We start from the raw sequence: 15,928 nt of genomic DNA, 5'->3' as shown, positions 1-15,928 counted from the left end.
AGGGATTGGGGGCAGGAGGAGAAGGGGCCGACAGAGGATGAGATGGCTGGATGGCATCACTGACTCGATGGACGTGAGTCTGAATGAACTCCGGGAGTTGGTGATGGACAGGGAGGCCTGGCGTGCTGCGATTCATGGGGTCGCAAAGAGTTGGACACAACTGAGCGACTGATCTGATCTGATCTGAATGAGGGATGCTGATAATGAGGGAGACTATATATGTGTGCAGGCAGAAGATATACGGGAAACCCCTGTACCTTTCTCCCAATCTTGCTGTGAACCTAAAACTGTTCTAAAACATATACAGTCTTTAAAATAAAACAAAAACTAAGTATGCAACTACCATATGATCCAGTAATGACACACTTGGGCACTTATTCCAGGAAAATAAAGACCTATATTCCCACAAATACCTGTATGTGAAAGTTCATAGTAGGTTTATTCACAGCATAAAACTGGAGACAATCCAGATGCCCTTCAATGGATGAACAGTTAACTATGAATGATGAATAGTTAACTATAAATGGATGAATAAATAACTATGGTATATCCATACTACTCAGTAATAAGAAGGAAAGAACTACAGACACATGCAATGATTTGGATGACCCTTAAGGGGATCATGCTGAGGAAAAAGCCCATGTCAAAAGGCTGCATACTGTACGGCTCAATCTTGAAAGGCCCAGAAGTAGAGCACTGGAGAGATCAGTGATTGCCAGAGGACAGGAAGGGTCGTTTTCACTTGGTGAGCAGGGCTGTAAAGGCCCTATGACAACAGCTGATGGGGAACATGCTAATCTATCTGTGTGACAAAACTGCACTGAACTAAATATACACACACAGAAATGAACATGGGCAAAAGGAGAGTCCAATTAGGAGCAGTACACTGGTTGTATCAATATCAATCCTGGTTGTGGTACGGTTCCAATTTTGCAAGACACTACCATTGGAGGGTACACAAGATCTCTCATTATTTCTTACAACTTCAAGTGAATTTACAATGAGCTCAGATTAAAGCTAAATTTAAAAAAAAATAACGGGTATAGACATCAGCCTTCTGATCCTTAGCAACAATATGCATAGGACTTCATTAATATCGAGGAATTAATTAATATAAATACTAAAATATAAACATATTAGGGCTTCCCTGGTGGCTCAGATAGTAAAGAATCCGCCTGCAATGCAGGAGACCTGGTTCTGATCCCTGGGAAGATCCCCGGGAGAAGGGAATGGCTACCCACTCCAGTATTCTTGTTTGGTGAATTCCATGGACAGAGGAGACTGGTGTGTTTTAGCCCATGGGTTGCAAAGAGTCAGACAAGACTGAGCAACTAACACTTTGAGCTTTTCAGGTGGCACTAGTGGTGAAGAACCTGCCTGGCAATGCAAGAGATAACCCAATGGTCTGATCACTCACCTAGAGCCAGACATCCTGGAGACTGAAGTCAAGTGGGCCTTAGGAAGCAAAACTATGAACAAAAACAGTGGAGGTGATGGAATTCCAGCTGAGCTATTTCAAATCCTAAAAGATGATGCTGTGAAAGTGCTGCACTCAATATGCCAGCAAATTTGGAAAACTCAGCAGTGGCCACAGGCCTGGAAAAGGTCAGTTTTCATTCCAATCCCAAAGAAAGGTAATGACAAAGAATGTTAAAACTATTGCACAATTGCACTCATTTCACATGCTAGTAAAGGGAGAAGGCAATGGCACCCCACTCCAGTACTCTTGCCTGGAAAATCCCATGGACAGAGGAGCCTGGTAGGCTGGAGTCCATGGGGTCACTAAGAATCGGACACGACTGAGCGACTTCACTTTCACTTTTCACTTTTCACTTTCATGCATTGGAGAAGGAAATGGCAACCCACTCCAGTGTTCTTGCCTGGAGAATCCCAGGGACGGGGGAGCCTGGTGGGCTGCCATCTATGGGGTCGCACAGAGTCGGACATGACTGAAGTGACTTAGCAGCAGTAAAGTAATGCTCAAATTCTCCAAGCTAGGCTTCAACAGTATGTGAACGGAGAACTTCCAGATGTTCAAGCTGGTTTTAGAAAAGGCAGAGGAACCAGAGATCAAATTGCCAACATCCACTGGATCATAGAAAAAGCAAGAGAATTCCAGAAAAAACATCTGCTTCATTGACTATGCTAAAGCCTTTGTGTGGATCACAACAAACTATGGAAAATTATTAAAGAGATGGGAATACCAGACCACCTTATCTGCCTCCTGAGATATCTGTATGCAGGTCAAGAAGCAATAGTTAGAACTGAACATGGAACAATAGATTGGTTCAAACTTGGGGAAAGAGTACATCAAGGCTGTATATTGTCACTCTGCTTATTTAACTTCTATGCAGAGTACATCATGAGAAATGCTGGGCTGGATGAAGCACAAGCTGGAATCAGATTTCTGAAAGAGATATCAATAACATCAGATATGAAGATGACACCACCCTTACAGCAGAAAGCAAAGAACTAAAGAGCCTCTTGATGAAAGTGAAAGAGGAGAGTGAAAAAGCTGGCTTAAAACTCAACATTCAAAAAACTAAGATCATGCATCTGATTCCATCACTTCATGGTAAATAGATGGGGAAACAAGGGAAATGGTGAGGCTTTATTTTCTTGGGCTCCAAAATCACTTCAGATGGTGACTGAAGCCATGAAATTAAAAGATGCTTGCTCCTTGGAAGAAAAGCTATGACAAACTTGGACAGAGTATTAAAAAGCAGAGACATTATTTTCGTAACAAAGGTCTATACAGTCAAAGCTATGGTTTTTCCAGTAGTCATAAATGGATATAAGAGTTGGACCATAAAGAAGCCTGAGCTTTGAAGAACTGATGCTTTTGAACTGTGGTGCTGGAGAACATTCTTGAGAGTCCCTTGGACTGAAAGATCAAAGCAGTCAATCCTACAGGAAATCAATCCTGAATATTCATTGTAAAGACTGATGTTGAAGCTGAAGCTCCAATACTGTGGCCATCTGATGCAAAGAGCTGACTCGTTAGAAAAGACCCTGACGCTGATGCTAAGAAAGATTGAAGGCGGGAGGAGACGGGGACAACAGAGGACCAGATGGTTGGATGGCGTCACCAACTCGATGGATGTTAGTCTGAGCAAGCTCTGGGAGCTGATGATAGACAGGGAAGCCTGGCGTGCTGCAGTCCATGGGTTCCCAGTCGGATACGACTGAGAGACTGAACAACAACAGTGCAAGAGATGTGAGAGACATGGGTTTGATCTCGAAGAGTCAGAAAGAACTGAAGCAACTTAGCACGTATGCATGTAAACATATTAGAACTCTGATCTTAATTATTTCCAGATTGAAAACTGAGGATGGTTATTTAAAAATATTTTCTTAAAAAATTCCTAAGAAATAGCACCTTTAAGTGCTGTCTATTTACAACATTCTCCCACAGCTTAATTTTAAAATTATCAAAAAAGAAGCTGTTAGTAATTTACACCTTGTCTTTTAATAAAAAAAAGATGACTATTTCTTTTATAAAGTTTTTATATATAACTGCTACATTAAATTCTGAATACAGGAAAATAACTACTTTCATGATCAATATATTAAGTAAAAAAAACTTTTCTATGAGAAGCTAATAGTTTCCTAAGTGACTGGAATCTCTCAATATGGGGCAACAATATGCCCAACGGAACAGTAGGTTCAAATCTGACCAAAGGCTGACAGCTATTTTCTCTCTCTCTCCATTTACAAGGATGCTGTGATTCTTAAAGTAGAAGCTGAGGCACTCTAAACAAAGGCTGCTTCTGAGATTCCAGTCCCTTCCCCCCAACTAACACAGCATTTACTTTGTCCAAAAAAATAAAATGGGTCTGGGTCTGGTTAGACTCTACAGAAAGTTGGGAGGGGGAGGAGACCCTGGGTGGCAGTGCCAAGGTTTGGAAAGGCTGAAAAGGTGGTGAAGGACTGAGAAGGCCCAGAAAATGAAAGGACAGAGGTTCCCATCACCCAAGTCCACTGCCAAGGCAATCACCGCTGGTCAACTCCAATTTCAAGAGCACCTCCCTACCCCAGAGGCAGAAGGAGAGGAAGGGTATGTTCCCACACCGTGTCCTGGGCTAGGCACCTTCCCTTTGTGCTACTGGCTCTACCCTTCCCCTTTCTCCACGCCCATACATGCTGCAGAAGGAGACCTGTGGTGGCGGTGGGTGGGGACAGGCTGTTCTTTCCAGGTTCAGGAACTGTTCCTTCTACCTACCTCCAGGCCGAGAGCACATAGTGACCGGGCCCCAGGGAACGCCGTCTTTTGCTCATTTCCTTAGAACAAGTTTTAGCTGCCCCAGAATCACTTGCAAGGCACGTAAGAGCAGACCATGCCTGGGAGTTCTGGGATGGGGCCCCCCAATTTTTATTTCTAACAAGTTTCCAGGTTACTGCTAAAACACTAAGAACACTTAGACCCTGTCTCATGTTTGTAAATTGACCTCCTATTAAATTCTTATTGGCAGAACTCTGATACAGGTCAGGTGATTTTTTTCTTTTTTTTTCGCATAAAGCAAAAGCCTGATAATTAACTTATAAAGACTTAAAATATATTATTAAGTGATTAAAAGTGTTTTTCTCCCAAAGCGCTATACTGGTAAGAGCCTGGAACCTGGGGTCTACAGTCACATGTCTCCACCACATCAGGGTTACCACAGGGCAAGCTACTAAGCCTCATTCTCCTTCCATGTTCCAGGACGTGATGACACTGGAAGGGTTAAGTGTGACTGTCTCCACAGTAATCCCCAGTGCACATCTGTCAGTGTTTCCTGTGCTCCAGCCGGAAACAAGACAACACAGAGTGGGACGGACTCCAGGCCCCGTCCGCCGACTCCTTTCTGTTACAGCCTTTTCACTTCTATTTATGGTGTAAAATGGCTAAAAGAGAATGAACATGATGGGAGAAAAAAACAATGCTCCACCCCCATTTTTAAGGCGGTGGCAAGTTAAGGAAGGCACAAATAGAAGTCACTGTTTACCAGATTCTTTTTTTTTTAATCAAGGTATAATTGATATATAACATTATATTAGTTTCGGGTGTACAACATGACACTCTCATCTATATATTGCAAAATGACTACCATGTTATATCCAGTTAACATCCATCACCAAAATTTCAAAAAAGTTTTGTGTGTGGTTAGAACTTTTTAAGATATGCTCTTAGCAACTTTCAAAGGCAATAGTACTGACTATTAACCAAGGTGTACATCAGCAGTCCCCAACCGTTTTGGCACCAGGGACTGGTTTCATGGAAGACAATTTTTCCATAGACTGGGGGCTGAGGGGGGATGGTTTTGGAAGGATTCAAGCTCATTTACTGTGCACTTTATTTCTTTTATTATTACATAATATATAATGAAATAATTACACAACCTACCATAATGCAGGATCAGTGGGAGCCCTGAGCTTGGTTTCTTGCAACTGGACAGTCCCATCTGGGGGTGATGGGAGACAGTGATGCCCGAAGTGTGCTGCCTATGTCTGTCTACTCCATAATCTCGTCGTGGTTGCTGTCATTGCAGAAAACCCCGCTTTACAAAGAGAGGAGACGCTGGAAATGGAGGCAGGCTTTTTAGTGCTTCTGTGGCAATCTCAGGATATTCTGCCTTGAGTTTAATCCAGAACATACGGAGATCTGAAGTTGTCTCAAACATACTTTTAAGGCCACTGTAATTTGTGATCTCAAGCAGTTGATCCTCTACTTTTTCACCTGGCTTATTCACAAATAGGTCATGGATCTGTTCCTTCCCAGTTCAGAGGTCTTTTGTGGTTGGGAAGTTATGCTGACTCTTTTGAAAGCTGACACAGGTGATCATGCTCCAGCTGGGAGAAAGAAGACCTCGACTCAGTTTCTTTCAAAATCTCTGCTAATGTTTGAAATATGTCAAAAATCCCAATGTTCACTCATCGACCCATAATTCCAGTTTGGCTTTGAATGCAGCCACTTTTTCTGCCAGCTTGAACACACTGGTCCTTTTCCCTATAGTGATAGATTGAGTTCACTGAAAAGGTTGAATATGTCACACAAGTAAGCAAGGTTTGCAACCCATTCTGTGTCAGTGAAATGTTTTGCCAGTGGTGACTGTTTTTCTAAAAGAAATCTCTGGAGCAGCTCTTGTAACTCAAAAACTCTGGCCAGTGATCCACCTTTAGAAAACTATCTGTGTATAAGAGAAGACATATAAGCTCTGCATCCACCTCCTCACACAGCTATGTGAACAGAAGTGAGTTAAGGGCATGTACCTTACTGTGGTTAACAATTTTACTCACATCCTACAAAACACTGTTAAGCTCAGGTGGCATTTTTCGGCTAGCCAGCATTTCTCTATGGATGACACCATGTGAAGACTCAACAGTCAGAGGCGACCTCTTTGACCTGATTAGTGAAGCCAAACAGTTGTCCAGTCACGGCAGCCGCTCCATTCGGGCACATACTGACACAAAATGACCAATTCAGTTTCCCGAGAAGTAGTCAATGACTGGAATAGTTCTGCAGCTGTGGTGTTGGCTGGCAACAAAAGCGCACATAACATTGTTATGCACACCCTCCTGAAAATATTGCATGAAGACAAGCTTTGTTGCCTTGTTGTCAACACCGGTAGACTTGTCAACATGGATTACATGCCACAGCGACTCATTAATCCTCCCTAATAATTGTGCCTCAGGATCCTCTGCTGTTTCATCAGTTCATCTAGTTATGGTGTTAGTCAAAAGAGGAACACGTGTCACCTTTTGAACTGAAGCCTCTCCTAAAAGTTCAGGACAGTGTCCTTAAGCAGCGGGCAGGATCAGCTCTTCACCAACAGGAAAGGGCTTCTTAGCATTAGAGGTGCTGTCAGCCACTAAGAATGACGCTCTCAGTGCAGACACATTTGATGAAGTGGTGGCCTTCAATAATTGCTTCTGTTTTTCGTATTCATGTATTTTTTCTTTTGGAAAACTCCAAAGACATGTCTTTTAATGCACAGTGCTTGGTCTCCAAGTGGCAAAGCATTTTCGAAAGTTTCATGGCTTGGTTGGATAGCCAGTGTCTCCACATATGATACAAAGCGAGCTTGGAGAATATGAAGCACCTGATGCAATGAACCCATAATTTAAGTGGAACTCAGTTTTTCTTTTATATGCAGCTTTCTTTTCACTGACAGTCTTAAGAGTTTTCTGCTGTCTTATCACTGAATCTTGCCCTCTTTTCAAAGAAACTCTCCAGTGATGTTTGGTTTCCACTCATGTTGGCTAGGGTTAGCATGTGGGTTTACCAAAGCTGTGACTAAGACAAGTGTGTAGAGCAGGAAAGAGGGCACAGACAGAAGTGGCAAATAAAATAATGAGCAGGCCATGCGCAGACTAAAATAAGTATCAGATTCTGACTTAAATCCTGCCACCAGATACAGCTGTGCAGTTGAAGTGCATCAGCTCACTTATCACTAGAAAGCCTACCACCAGATGTAGCTTAATTGTCACTTGCCACTCACTGCTGGGTTTTGATGAGTCTGCAAGCAGTTGACTTATTATGGCTCTGTGCAGTCAAACCTCTCTGCTAATGATAATCTGTATTTGCAGCCCCTTCCCAGTTGTAGGCATCACCACCCCAGCTCTACCTCAGATTGTCAGGCTTACGACTCTCGACTCTCCTAAGCAGTGTGCAACCTAGATCCTTTGCATTCGCAATTCACAGTAGGGTTTGCTCTGTGAGAATCTAAAGCCGCCGGTGATCTAACAGGAAGTGGAGATGAGTGGCAATGCGAGAAATGAGGAGTGGCTGCAAATACAGAAGGAAGACAGAGGAAGCTTCCCTGCTCATCTCCTGCAGTGCAGCCTGGTTCCTAACAGACCACGGCCTGATGACAGTAACGGCTCCTGGCCCAGGCGTTGGGGACCTCTGCTGTACATTACAGCTCCACGTCTTATTTATTTCATAACTGACTGTTTGTAACTTCAGATCCCCTTCGCTCATTTGCCCTCCACCTCCACCCACCCCTCCAATCTCTAACAAACACCAATCTGTTTTCTGCATCCATGAGCTTGGTGTTTTTGTTATTTTCTTTATCCATTCATCCATCAACACACACTTAGTTTCTATAAACCGCACAGCAAAGGAATCAAGTAGTAAAATGCAAAGATAACCCACAAAATGGGAGAAAATATTTGAAAGCCACATATCTGATGAGAGGTTGATATCCAAGACATATAACGAATTCACATAAATTCTATAGCAAAGAATCCTCCCAAGTCAAAAAGCTGATTAAAAAATGGGCAGAGGATCTGAACAGACATTTTTCCAAAGACATACAGATGGCCAGCTGGTAATACTAAAAGATGCTCAACATCATTAGTCATCAGGGAAATGCAAGTCAAAACCACAATGAGATATTACCTCATACCTATTATATCGGCTGTTTATAAAAAAGACAAGAACTAACAAGTCTCAGTGAGGATGTGGAGAAAATGGAATCCTTGTGCACTGCTGGCAGGAATATAAGTGAGTGCAGTCTCTATAGAAACCAGTATGGAGGGCCTCAAAAAAATTAAAACTAGAACTATTACATGAAACAGCAGTTTCACTTCTGGCTATTTATCCAATGGAAATAAAAACACTAACTTGAAAAGATATATACTCCCCTATGTTCAATGCAACATTATTCACAATAGTCAAGACATGGAAGCAACCCGAGTGTCTATTAAACAGATTAACGGATAAAGAAAATGTGACTTTTCTATAGACACAGATATTATTATTCAGTCATTAAAAAAAAAAAAAAGATGAAATCTTGTCACTTGTGACAATGTGGATGGACCTTGAGGGTAGTATGCTAAGTGAAATAAGTCAGATAAAGAGAAATACCATATGATCTCTTTGACATGTAGAATCTAAATAAATAAAGCTTCCCAGTGGTGCTAGTGGTAAAGAATCCTCTTGCCAATGCAGGAAATCAAGAAAAGTGGGTTGGATCCCTGAGCTGGGAATCCCCTGGAGTAGGAAACGGCTACCCACTCTAGTATTCTTGCCTGGAAAATTCCATAGACACAGGAGCCAGGCAGGCTACAGTCCATAGGGTTGCAAAGAGTAGAAAAAGACTGAGCATACACACATATGAAAACAACAACAAATTCATAGACACAGAGAACAGACTGGTGTTTGCCAGTAACAGGGGGTGGCGTGTGGGCAAAACAGGGGAATGCACAGTACAGTGACTGTACATTCATGGGATGTAACGTACAGTACAATGACTATAGTTAACAATACTGTATTGTACTTTGTTCCCATTGCTAAGGGATAATCTTAAAAGTTCTCATCACACACACAAAAAACCTATGTGAGGACATGCATATTAACTAGACTTATTGGGATGATCATTTTACAGTATATACAAATCTTGAATCATTATGTTGCTCACCTGAAACTAATATGGGCTTCCCTACTAGCTCAGGTGGTAAAGAATCAACCTGTAATGCAGGAGACCCAGTTTGATTCCTGGGTCGGGAAGATTCCCGTTACCCACTCCAGTATTCTTGGGCTTCCCTGGTGGTTCAGATGGTAAAGAATCTGCCTGCAATGCAGGAGACCTGAGTTTGATCCCTGGATTGGGAAGATCCCCTGGAGAAGGGCATGGCAACCCACTCCAGTATTCTTGCCTGGAGAATCCCATGGACAGAGGAGCCTGGTGGGCTACAGTCCATCATGGGGTCACAAAGAGTCAGACACAACTGAGTGACTAAGCATAGCTCAGCTTCAAATATGACTTTCTCCAGCAAGGTTAAGTCCTCCTGAGATACCTAGACTCAGTCTTCTAGAATTACTGTCCTCTTACAGAATATGTCACAATTGTACTTTAAATGATCTGTGCAATGATTTCTAAGACTCCTGCTTTAAAGAGGAGTCTAGTTCATCACTTCTTCCCCAGCTCCTAGCACAATGCCAGGTACACAGTAGGCGTTAAATATTTATTGAATGTTTTGATGGCTGAATACTGTTTCAGTCAAGTTCTCAGAGATCTATTAACTTCATTCATTTGGTGTTCATTAGTAATATGTATCTCTGAAATAATCCTAAAATCAGCTACAAAGTTCATTTTAGTACTATTTTGATCTCAAAAAAACTTTCAACTGCTGTGTAACTTTTAACTTCTGAATTTTAAAATACAATAAAACTTTCATGTCAAAAAATAAATGTTATACATAGCAGTACTATCCATAGTAGGGCTTGAGTTCTGAGCTCATTCAATCTTTACTATGTTACCTAACAGTGTGCTCAATGTGCTGGAGCTGCACACATTGAGTCACAATAAGGGGTGAATTAAAACTACCCTGAAGGGAAAAAAAAGTCTGATCAGGGCTATAAGGAAGCTCGAGAGCCAGCAGTTAGCTTCCTTCCTTTCAGCATTTTTTTCTTGGGACTGTAAGGTCAAAGTCTAAAAAGAGGAATTTTTATATCCAGCCCCTTCCTCCTTTCCTGCCAAGTACTGCTGAACAAAGTTATGCTGGAAGGCAGATGACAGACTGTCTGGTGGCCGTATTAACAACATGTAGGTCTCAATTTCCCTGTAGTCACAAAAATGGTATCTGCTGTCATTCACGGCATAACCTGCTCTCTCTCTGTATTATCAACACCGCCTGATTTAAGGGCTGAGACACAGTCTCCTGGGCAGTGGTTCTAGACTTCAGTCACAGAGTGAACTCACTGGGGCATGAGGAAAAATGCCTGAGCCCTGGGCACCAAGTAAGTCAGAGTTGCTGCAGTGGGGCTTGAACATTTTTCCAATGATCAAGTACTCTTCTATACAGGGTAGAAACTCAATTAAGACTGAGTCAGGGTTTTATGGGGGCTTCCCTAGTACCTCAGCTGGTAAAGAATCTGCCTGCAACGCAGGAGACCCTGGTTTGATCCCTGGGCTGGGAAGATCCCCTGAAGGAAGGCATGGCAACAAACTCCAGTGTTCTTGCCTGAAGAATCCCCATGGACAGAGGGGCCTAGCCTAGCAGATCAAAGGGTTGCGAAGAGTCGAACACGACTGAGCGACTAAGCACAGCAGGGTTTTATGAACTAAAACATCATAAATGCTGATCTGGAATTACTTCATTTATCTGTTGTAAAATTAGTGTTTCCATTTGTGTGAATTTGATATCACCTAATGCAAAGTAAAGTATGTCTGGTGAAATCTAATCAAGTTTAATTTGCTAAAAATATTATGCAATCTAAACTGCTAAATCAGTGAAAAGTTATAGTTTAAGAATTATCAAATTTGACATCACCAACACAATAAATCAATTTAGAATTATCTAGTAGCACATTCTCTATGCCATGTTCCCTGGTTGTGATATAATTACCTCGGTAATCTCGCAAACTGTTGCAACCTGAACAAAGGATTTCAAATGACCAGAGAAAAGGAAAAGCTAGGACACAACTCAGATACCAACTTCTGTTAAGCTAGGAGACCTTCATGTCTTGGTTGAAGCAACATTTAGCAACACACTGAGCTGCATGGGGCTGACGATGCTGTGAGACTGAACATTTCCTCCACAACTTCACAGATTTATTCGTTTATTTTATTCTTTTTGGAATTCAAAACTGCCTGATTCTATAGTCAGTAAACTTTATAAAACTGAACTTACAATTTACATTCATACTGGTAAAATACCCCTGTCAACAGTTGTTTTTTTTTTTTTTTTTCACACTGGAGTCCCATTGCTAAGAAACCTGAAAATCACTGGCCCAGATAACTCATAAAGCCTCTCTGCAATTCCAGAACCCAAGAGTGCTAGTGGACATCAGGTAGCAATCTGGGTTTCCAAGAAGGAGGCAGCAATTATTTAGGCAAAATGTACCAATAAAGTCTCATAACACAAGTTTTTTTATTTTGGCCATGCCATATGGATCATGGGATTTTAGTTCTCCGACCAGAGAATGTATAGTCCAAACCCCTTGACTGCCATGGAATCCCCCAGGGCACATGTATTGTGGAAAGTGTATGAAATGTCTGAAGACAAAAAAAGAGTATGCAAAAATAAAGTTGGTAGTTGTATTGAAGTTTAGGTATTATAAGCTGTTGTCCAAACTTTCTGTGATGTTATTTGTTTTTATAATAAATCAGGAAGAAATCATGAGAGAATTGAAAGATCAGAAGTTGCTAATGTATCATACCACTTAATATGTCTGAATATAACTGGTTTCTAGTTAAAATTCAGTTACGTATTTTAAGGATAAAGAGAAATTAAATTTTTTTTTAATTGGAAATTATACATACAAAAATATGTAGTAGCCTTCACAGTAGTTTTTTTAGGAAGAGTAATTCCAAGTAAAGTACCATTGTTCCACACTCCTGTTGAAATTCCTTTGGAAACTGCTTGCAGTCCTGCACATATTCCTTTGAATATACAGTTAGATACTACACTTCCTGGGTGGGTTTGGTTTAAAAAAAACAGAAGTTTTTAAAAACTTATCCTGTATAATTTTCAGCCTGGCTCTTAGTAGTATAAAACTTCTATTTTTTTCTAATTTAAGCAAATGTTTAGTAAGAATGTTCTTCTAAGAATTTGTATTTTCTAAAAAGCCTTACACAGAACAAGAGAAAGAAGTCTTTAGGGCTACCAATGTGACTATTAACACTGATCCACCCTATTTCAGTGCCTTCTCTATCATACATGATGGTTCTCAATTTATAATACATCTTTTCACTCTCCTACCTCTGCCAAGTCTTTAAGGCTTTTTCCTAAAGGGAATTTCTGACTACAACATCATCAGAACTGCTGGCCAAAGGGGTATATTCTTTAAAGGAAAAATAGGCACATGTTCACATAGATAATAATTGTGTAGTCCCTCCATTAAAAAATATTTTGCTTTGGGATTTCTCTGGTGGGCCAGGGGTTAAGAGTGTGAGTTCCCACTGAAGGGGGCATAAGTTTGATTGCTGGTCTGGGAACTAAGATCCCACGTGGCGTTCGGTGCCGCTAAAACAATAAATAAATAAATAAATTTGCCTTTTTCTGAACACAGGGAAGCCTGGCATGCTGCAGTCCATGGGGTTGCAAAGAGTCGCACACAATTTAGCAACTGAACACCACCACCACACACACACAAATTCCTGACAAGTCAGTCTCTCTTGGAGCCCCTTCTCCCTCTCTGGAGATTCTCTCTCAGACATCCTTGCTCAGTTCTTCTCCTGCTACAGTCACTTCTGGGTAGAAACTGGTTCTAGGACCCCTCACAGGTACCAAAATCGGTAGATGCTTAAGTCCCTTATTTGCATATAATCCAGGCACATCCAACATTTGTTGGATCAGAGAGAAAACAAGGGAATTTCAGAAAAACACCTACTTCTGCTTCACTGACTACTCAAAAGCCTTTGACTGTGGAAAATTCTTAAAGGGATGCCAATACCAGACCATCTTACCTGTCTCCTGAGAAACTTGTATGCAGGTCAAGAAGCAACAGTTAGAACTGGACATGGAACAACAGTCTGGTTCAATATTGGGGAAAGGAGTATGTCAAGGCTGTATATTGTCACTCTGCCTATTTAACTTATATGCAGAGCACATCATTCAAAATGCCAGGATGGATGAAGCACAGGCTGCAATCAAGATTGCCAAGGGAAATGTCAACAACCTCGAATATGCAGATGACACCACTCTAATGGCAGAAAGAGAAGAGGAATTAAGGAGTCTCTTGATGAGGGTGAAAGAGGAGAGTGAAAAAGCTGGCTTAAAACTCAACACTGAAAAAAACTAAGATCATGGCATCCGGTCCCATCACTTCATGGCACACAGAAAGGGAAAAAGTGGAAGCAGTGACAAACTTTATTTTCTTGGGATCCAAAATCACTGCAGATGGTAACTGCAGGCATGAATGTAAAAGACACTTGCTCCATGGAAGAAAAGCTATGACAAACCTAGACAGAGTATTAAAATGCAGAGACTTCACTTTGCCAACAAAGGTCCATCTAGTCAAAGCTATGGTTTTTCCAGTAGTCATGTATGGATGTGAGAATTGGACCATAAAGGCTGAGCTTCGAAGAATTGATGCTTTTGAACTGTGGTGCTAGAGAAGACTCTTCAGAGTCCCTTGGACTACAAGGAAATCAAACCAGTTAATCCTAAAGGAAATCAATCCTGAATATTCATTGGAAGGACTGATACTGAAGCTAAAGCTTCAAGACTTTGGCTGCTTGATGCAAAGAGCTGACTCATTTGAAAGGATCCTGATGATGGGAAAGATGGAAGGCAAAAGAAGAGGGAGGCAGAGGATGAGATGGTTAGATAGCATCACTGACCCAATGGACATGTATTTGAGCAAACTCTGGGAAATAGTGAAAGACATGGAAGCCTGGTGCGTTGCAGTCCATGGGGTCTCAAAGAGTCGGACACAACTTAGCGACTGAAGAACAACAGTAACAACAATGCACATCCTCTCCTATACTTTAAATCACCTCTGGCTTACTTAGAATATATTATACAACATAAATGCTATGTAAATAGTTGCTAAGCTGGTGGCCAAGTTCAAGTTTTGCTTTTTGTAACTTTCTGGAACTTTTTTCTTTTTACAAATATTTTTGACTGGAGGTTGGCTGAAACTACAGAAGCAGAACCCATGAATACAATAGAGAGCTGATTGTAGTCTCCTTAATGTTTCACAGTCTCTCAATATCTTGAATTAACATCTCCACACTAACAACTCCAGAATCCACAGTTAGGTTTAGCTCTCTTCTAGGGTCCACTCTCAAATATCTAAATGCCAGTGGAGAACTCCACTTGGAATTTCCACAGCACCTTCAGCACAAACTCAACTCACTCTATGGTCTCTCAAAGTTGCCATCTCAGTATATGGCACCTGTATCGCCTAGTCACCCAAGCAAGAAACCTGGCTATCTTTCCAGACCCTCTCTCACCTCACTTCTTTCCACCCTTATGGCCACTGTTACAGTACACCACTCCTACCCTGGACAACCACAACATAGTCCTTGCTAAGTAGTTGTTTCCTGACACGCACTTCCTTCTGAAAAACATCTCCACTTTGATTCAGATAAAGTACAAATTCCTTAACATGGCTTAGCATGCCCTTCAAGATCTGACTGTTGGGGTCTTGTTAGGTCTGTGCCCCACAAATTTAGCTCCAGGTTTTCTCTGAGGGCCTCAGAAACTCTGTGCACTTTAAGGACTACTTTTCTTGGCCCATTCTCCCTAAAATCATACTCAGCCTTTCCCCTCCCACTCTCAACCTTCAAGGAGGAAACCTCCAGTCTTGGGGAGCCTACCACATATCCAAGTCAGGATTAAGGGCCTTGGCCAAGTGCTCCCTCAGGCTATATATAGTATTTGTCTCACTGAATTGTCTGCAATAATTTTCTAATTTGGTTTCCCCACACTTGACTATGAGCTTCCTTGGGTAGGCCTGAGCCCAGTTTGCCTACCTAAGCCAATAAACAGCTCATGTAGAAGGCAGAAAAATGAATATTCTTGATAAATGAATGATAATGTACAATAAAATAGCAGGATATCAATTTGAAATGTTTGCAGTGACCCCCATCTGCCACAAAACATCTTATTTTATTACATAAAAGTAGTTGATATGTTGAAATACTTACTTTCTTTATACAATTAGATAGGCGTTTCTTGAGGACACTGGTGGTAGCCAAACGTCTGCTGTACTGGGTGACTAAGTTTAAGATAATGTCAACTCTTGCCTGGACTACCACAACAGTCTTTCACATCTGCAGTAACCTCACTCTCAGCTACAGCCTTCTCCACTGAGCAGCCAGTGATCTTTTCAAAACATAAATAGATCTTCCCGACCACCTGCTACAGGGTCCTGCAAGATCTGCAGCCTGTCGTACACCCTCCACTCCCACAACCAACTTCATTATCAATCAGTTTCCCTGCTTGACTAGCTGGCCTTCTTTCTTGCAGTTCCTAGCAACGGCAAAGATTATTC

General features: G+C 41.5%; 1 protein-coding gene across 7 annotated transcripts in view; it reads right to left on the bottom strand.

Moving 5' to 3' along the window:
* Window positions 1-15,928, bottom strand: part of LINS (lines homolog (Drosophila)) — a 34,362-nt gene that overhangs the window by 17,566 nt on the left and 868 nt on the right. For 2 of the 7 annotated variants that reach the window (XM_010845815.1, XM_010845816.1), the window contains exon 2: window positions 15,582-15,906. The exons of 3 other annotated variants lie outside the window; for them this stretch is intronic. The gene's annotated coding sequence lies outside the window, so the exon portion shown is untranslated. The remainder of the gene's footprint in view (window positions 1-15,581; window positions 15,907-15,928) is intronic. 2 more of the 7 variants (XM_010845818.1, XM_010845819.1) reach the window with 1 other exon arrangement.

This window comes from Bison bison, unplaced genomic scaffold (genome assembly GCF_000754665.1).
Source record: "Bison bison bison isolate TAMUID 2011002044 unplaced genomic scaffold, Bison_UMD1.0 scf7180017864224, whole genome shotgun sequence".
In the NCBI taxonomy this organism is placed as follows: domain Eukaryota; kingdom Metazoa; phylum Chordata; class Mammalia; order Artiodactyla; family Bovidae; genus Bison; species Bison bison.
This window is presented reverse-complemented; position numbering and strand designations above follow the sequence as displayed.